Genomic DNA, 7,572 nt, shown 5'->3' with positions numbered 1-7,572 from the left:
TAGATGATTATGGATATTTTACTGGCATGGTGTCTGAAGTCAACCTTGTCTCTAATGTGATCAATGTGAGAGACTGGTGGCTTGATTCTGGAGCCACCAGGCATGTCTGTAAGTTCAGAAATGCTTTCTACTCCTATAACAAAGTAGGAGACGATGAGAAATTGTTTATGGGTAACTCTTCTACCTCTAAAGTGGTAGAAAAGGCAAGGTTGAATTGAAGCTCACTTCAGGAAAAACTCTCGCATTGAATGACGTGTATCACGTCCCGGAAATATGCAAGAATCTTATCTCAGAAACCATCTTACTTGGGAAAGGTTTTAAATTTGTAGTTGAGTCTAAAAAAGTTATAATCTCTAAGGGTGGTGACTTCGTAGGAAAAGGATATGTCACTGAAAACATGATTAAGCTTAGTGTACTTTCTTTGAACTTGAATGACAATGCATCTTCTTCTGCTTATGTTTGTGACTCCTCACATGTTTGGCATGATAGACTAGGACATGTTAATTTCAAATCCATTGAAAGACTTGTTAAATTAGGATGCATTCCTAAAATAAACTTTGACAGAGGTCATAAATGTGAAATTTGTGTTGAATCTAAATATGCAAGAAAACCCTTCAACAAAAGGTTTGAACGTAGTACATCTCCCCTAGAATTAATCCACTCGGATTTGGGAGATTTTAAATCAACATCAACTAGAGGAGGTAAAAAATGGTACATCACTTTTATAGATGATCACTCAAGATACTGTCAGGTTTATCTTCTTAGAATTAAAGATGAAGCCTTAGACGCTTTTAAACTATATAAACTTGAAGTAGAAAACCAAAGAGGTGTTACTATTAAAACCCTTAGGTCAGACAGAGGCGGTGAGTATGTGATACCTATAGGAGAATTCTGCAAACTTAATGGCATCATTCATGAAACTACTGCACCTTCTTCACCTGAGTCGAATGGAGTAGCTGAAAGGAAAAACCGAACACTCATAGATATGGTGAACGCTATGTTAGCTAGTTCAGGGCTACCTTCGAACCTGTGGGGGGAAGCAATTCTCTCTGCATGCTATATCTTAAACCGAGTTCCATTTAAGAAATCCGACAAAACTCCATATGAGTTATGGAAAGGAAGACAACCGTCCTATGCATACTTTAAAGTGTGGGGGTGTTTGTCCAAGGTGGCCACTCCTCGTTCCAAGAAAACCAAAATAGGACCTAAAACTGTAGATTGTGTTTTCCTAGGATATCCTGAGCACACTAGTGCATATAGGTTCATGGTAATTGGTGAGAACACCATAATGGAATCCATAGATGCAGTGTTTTTCGAACACATTTTCCCTTTAGGGTCTGGACCTCATAAAAGGGTCCGCGATGATCTCTCAGATGTTCCTTCGACTAGTCAACCCCCGTCTCTAGATGCTGAAACCGAACCTAGAAGAAGTAAGAGGGTCAGAACCGAGAAAAGTTTTGGTCCAGATTTTGTGACTCTTACGGTAGAGTCTGAACCCCAAACTTATAAGGAAGCTATGACCTCTCCTGAATCTCCCTTCTGGGAAGAAGCTTCAAATAATGAGTGGGATTCCATTCAACAAAATGAAACTTGGGACCTTGTAAACTTACCTCCTGGTAGTAAAACCATAGGTTGCAAGTGGGTCTTCAAAAGGAAACTTAGAACAGATGGAACTATAGAAAAACACAAAGCTAGGTTGGTAGCTAAGGGGTATAGACAACAGGAAGGATTAGATTTCTTTGATACCTATTCACCGGTCACAAGAATCACTTCTATCCGGATGCTGATTGCTATTGTTTATATTTATGATTTGCATATACATCAGATGGATGTTAAAACTTCTTTTTTATATGGTGAATTGAATGAAGAAATTTATATGGACCAACCTGAAGGTTTTGTTGTAAAATGTTATGAAGATAAAGTATGCAAACTAAAAAATCTTTGTATGGTTTAAAACAAGCACCTAAACAGTGGCATGAAAAATTTAATCATGTAATGATATCTAATGGCTTCAAGGTTAATGAATCTGATAAATGTGTTTACATTCAATCTGTGGATGATTCTCATGTTATTGTGTGCCTATATGTCGATGATATGCTCATATTAGGTAGTAACCTTGATAGTATTAATACCACTAAAAGCATGCTTAACGAAAACTTTGACATGAAAGACTTAGGCCCTGCTGATGTAATCTTAGGGATGAAAATCAGAAAGATGTCTGATGGATATAGTCTTAGTCAATCTCATTATGTTGAAACTGTTCTTAAGAGATTTAATCATGAAAATGCTAAACCTGCAACTACTCCTTATGATCCCAATTGTAAATTGAAAAAGAACAAGGGTGAGGGTATTTATCAACTTGAGTATTCTCGTGTTATTGGCAGTCTTATGTATTTAATGAACTGTACAAGACCTGATATTTCCTACACTGTGAGTAGATTAAGCAGGTACACTTGCAACCATGGGCAGGATCACTGGAATGCTCTCTACAGAATTCTAAGGTACCTGAGAGGAACTTCAAACTATTGCTTAAGTTTTGGGAAGTATCCTGCTGTGCTAGAAGGGTATTGTGATGCTAACTGGATATCAGACTCAGATGAGTGAAATCCACTAGTGGGTACATCTTCACACTTGGTGGTGCGTCTGTGTCATGGAAGTCCCAAATAGACATGTATTGCTCGATCACCATGGAGTCTGAGTTTATAGCCTTGGAGAAAGCTGGGGAGGAAGCTGAATGGATACGAGGTTTCCTGGGAGGAATTCCACTCTAGCCCAAGCCTGTGTCTTCGATCGCAATCCACTGTGACAGTCAAGCTGCTATTGGATGCGCAAAGAATAATGTATACAACGAAAAATCTATACATCTTCAAAGAAGACACAAGACAGTGAAACAACTACTCTCTACTGGTATCATCTCTATAGACTTTGTGAGGTCTAAAGAGAATATTGCAGATCCTTTGACGAAAAGGTTATCTAGAGAGGTAGTTAGATCCACATCGAAGGGGATGGGACTCAAGCTCATAGAATAAATCTCCATGAAGGACACTCAACCTTGTGAATGGAGCTCCAAGAATAAGGTTCAATGAGATAACTAATTTTTGGTGATGTCAAGAGAGCACTATCTTTGTCCCTCCCTATGGTGTAACCGTATGATAGTTGCCTGCATGTTTTAGGATGATCTGTCAAGATCTTAATGATTTCCATGACTTTGCTTAAAGCGGAGTGTGGAAGGACACTCTTAATGGACTCACCTATGTGGATGTTGTAAGTGGGGCCGCTTCCTATGAACTGTACAAGACCTGATATGTCACTGAAAATATGATTAAGCTTAGTGTACTTTCTTTGAACTTGAATGACAATGCATCTTCTTCTGCTTATGTTTGTGACTCCTCACATGTTTGGCATGATAGACTAGGACATGTTAATTTCAAATCCATTGAAAGACTTGTAAATTAGGATGCATTCCTAAAATAAACTTTGACAGAGGTCATAAATGTGAAATTTGTGTTGAATAAATATGCAAAAAACCCTTCAACAAAAGGTTGAACGTAGTACATCCCCTAGAATTAATCCACTCGGATTTGGGAGATTTGAAATCAACACCAACTAGAGGAGGTAAAAAATGGTACATCACTTTTATAGATGATCACTCAAGATACTGTCAGGTTTATCTTCTTAGAAGTAAAGATGAAGCCTTAGACGCTTTCAAATTATATAAACTTGAAGTAGAAAACCAAAGAGGTGTTACTATTAAAACCTTAGGTCAGACCGAGGCGGTGAGTATGTGATACCTATAGAGAATTCTGCAAACTTAATGGCATCATTCATGAAACTACTGCACCTTCTTCACCTGAGTCGAATGGAGTAGCTGAAAGGAAAAACCGAACACTCATAGATATGGTGAACGCTATGTTAGCTAGTTCAGGGCTACCTTCGAACCTGTGGGGGGAAGCAATTCTCTCTGCTGCTATATCTTAACCGAGTTCCATTTAAGAAATCCGACAAAACTCCATATGAGTTATGGAAAGGAAGACAACCGTCCTATGCATACTTTAAAGTGTGGGGGTGTTTGGCCAAGGTGGCCACTCCTCGTTCCAAGAAAACCAAAATAGGACCTAAAACTGTAGATTGTGTTTTCCTAGGATATCCTGAGCACACTAGTGCTTATAGGTTCATGGTAATTGGTGAGAACACCATAATGGAATCCAGAGATGCAGTGTTTTTCGAACACATTTTCCCTTTAGGGTCTGGACCTCATAAAAGGGTCCGCGATGATCTCTCAGATGTTCCTTCGACTAGTCAACCCCCGTCTCTAGATGCTGAAACCGAACCTAGAAGAAGTAAGAGGGTCAGAACCGAGAAAAGTTTGGTCCAGATTTTGTGACTCTTACGGTAGAGTCTGAACCCCAAACTTATAAGGAAGCTATGACCTCTCCGGAAGCTCCCTTCTGGGAAGAAGCTTCAAATAATGAGTGGGATTCCATTCAACAAAATGAAACTTGGGACCTTGTAGACTTACCTCCTGGTAGTAAAACCATAGGTTGCAAGTGGGTCTTCAAAAGGAAACTTAGAACAGATGGAACTATAGAAAAACACAAAGCTAGGTTGGTAGCTAAGGGGTATAGACAACAGGAAGGATTAGATTTCTTTGATACCTATTCACCGGTCACAGAATCACTTCTATCCGGATGCTGATTGCTATTGCTTTATATTTATGATTTGCATATACATCAGATGGATGTTAAAACTTTTTTTTATGGTGAATTGAATGAAGAAATTTATATGGACCAACCTGAAGGTTTTGTTGTAAAGTTATGAAGATAAAGTATGCAAACTGAAAAAATCTTTGTATGGTTTAAAACAAGCACCTAAACAGTGGCATGAAAAATTTAATCATGTAATGATATCTAATGGCTTCAAGGTTAATGAATCTGATAAATGTGTTTACATTAAATCTCTGTGGATGATTCTCATGTTATTGTGTGCCTATATGTTGATGATATGCTCATATTAGGTAGTAACCTTGATAGTATTAATACCACTAAAAGCATGCTTAACGAAAACTTTGACATGAAAGACTTAGGCCCTGCTGATGTAATCTTAGGGATGAAAATCAGAAAGATGTCTGATGGATATAGTCTTAGTCAATCTCATTATGTTGAAACTGTTCTTAAGAGATTTAATCATGAAAATGCTAAACCTGCAACTACTCCTTATGATCCCAATTGTAAATTGAAAAAGAACAAGGGTGAGGGTATTTATCAACTTGAGTATTCTCGTGTTATTGGCAGTCTTATGTATTTAATGAACTGTACAAGACCTGATATTGCCTACACTGTGAGTAGATTAAGCAGGTACACTTGCAACCCTGGGCAGGATCACTGGAATGCTCTCTACAGAGTTCTAAGGTACCTGAGAGGAACTTCAAACTATTGCTTAAGTTTTGGGAAGTATCCTGCTGTGCTAGAAGGGTATTGTGATGCTAACTGGATATCAGACTCAGATGAGTGCAAATCCACTAGTGGGTACATCTTCACACTTGGTGGTGCGTCTGTGTCATGGAAGTCTTCCAAACAGACATGTATTGCTCGATCCACCATGGAGTCTGAGTTTATAGCCTTGGAGAAAGCTGGGGAGGAAGCTGAATGGATACGAGGTTTCCTGGGAGGAATTCCACTCTGCCCAAGCCTGTGTCTTCGATCGCAATCCACTGTGACAGTCAAGCTGCTATTGGATGCGCAAAGAATATGTATACAACGGAAAGTCTATACATCTTCAAGAAGACACAAGACAGTGAAACAACTACTCTCTACTGGTATCATCTCTATAGACTTTGTGAGGTCTAAAGAGAATATTGCAGATCCTTTGACGAAAGGGTTATCTAGAGAGGTAGTTAGATCCACATCGAAGGGGATGGGACTCAAGCTCATAGAATAAATCGCCATGAAGGACACTCAACCTTGTGAATGGAGCTCCAAGAATAAGGTTCAATGAGATAACTAATTTTTGGTGATGTCAAGAGAGCACTATCTTTGTCCCTCCCTATGGTGTAACCGTATGATAGTGTTGCCTGCATGTTTTAGGATGATCTGTCAAGATCTTAATGATTTCCATGACTTTGCTTAAAGCGGAGTGTGGAAGGACACTCTTAATGGACTCACCTATGTGGATGTTGTAAGTGGGGCCGCTTCCTATGAACTGTACAAGACCTGATATGTCACTGAAAATATGATTAAGCTTAGTGTACTTTCTTTGAACTTGAATGACAATGCATCTTCTTCTGCTTATGTTTGTGACTCCTCACATGTTTGGCATGATAGACTAGGACATGTTAATTTCAAATCCATTGAAAGACTTGTTAAATTAGGATGCATTCCTAAAATAAACTTTGACAGAGGTCATAAATGTGAAATTTGTGTTGAATATAAATATGCAAGAAAACCCTTCAACAAAAGGGTTGAACTTAGTACATCTCCCCTAGAATTAATCCACTCGGATTTGGGAGATTTTAAATCAACACCAACTAGAGGAGGTAAAAAATGGTACATCACTTTTATAGATGATCACTCAAGATACTGTCAGGTTTATCTTCTTAGAAGTAAATATGAAGCCTTAGACGCTTTTAAATTATATAAACTTGAAGTAGAAAACCAAAGAGGTGTTACTATTAAAACCCTTAGGTCAGACAGAGGCGGTGAGTATGTGATACCTATATGAGAATTCTGCAAACTTAATGGCATCATTCATGAAACTACTGCACCTTCTTCACCTGAGTCGAATGGAGTAGCTGAAAGGAAAAACCGAACACTCATAGATATGGTGAACGCTATGTTAGCTAGTTCAGGGCTACCTTCGAACCTGTGGGGGGAAGCAATTCTCTCTGCATGCTATATCTTAAACCGAGTTCCATTTAAGAAATCCGACAAAACTCCATATGAGTTATGGAAAGGAAGACAACCGTCCTATGCATACTTTAAAGTGTGGGGGTGTTTGGCCAAGGTGGCCACTCCTCGTTCCAAGAAAACCAAAATAGGACCTAAAACTGTAGATTGTGTTTTCCTAGGATATCCTGAGCACACTAGTGCTTATAGGTTCATGGTAATTGGTGAGAACACCATAATGGAATCCAGAGATGCAGTGTTTTTCGAACACATTTTCCCTTTAGGGTCTGGACCTCATAAAAGGGTCCGCGATGATCTCTCAGATGTTCCTTCGACTAGTCAACCCCCGTCTCTAGATGCTGAAACCGAACCTAGAAGAAGTAAGAGGGTCAGAACCGAGAAAAGTTTTGGTCCAGATTTTGTGACTCTTACGGTAGAGTCTGAACCCCAAACTTATAAGGAAGCTATGACCTCTCCGGAATCTCCCTTCTGGGAAGAAGCTTCAAATAATGAGTGGGATTCCATTCAACAAAATGAAACTTGGGACCTTGTAAACTTACCTCCTGGTAGTAAAACCATAGGTTGCAAGTGGGTCTTCAAAAGGAAACTTAGAACAGATGGAACTATAGAAAAACACAAAGCTAGGTTGGTAGCTAAGGGGTATAGACAACAGGAAGGATTAGATTTCTTT

Source organism: Papaver somniferum, chromosome 3 (assembly GCF_003573695.1).
Source record: "Papaver somniferum cultivar HN1 chromosome 3, ASM357369v1, whole genome shotgun sequence".
Classification (NCBI taxonomy): domain Eukaryota; kingdom Viridiplantae; phylum Streptophyta; class Magnoliopsida; order Ranunculales; family Papaveraceae; genus Papaver; species Papaver somniferum.
This window is presented reverse-complemented; position numbering follows the sequence as displayed.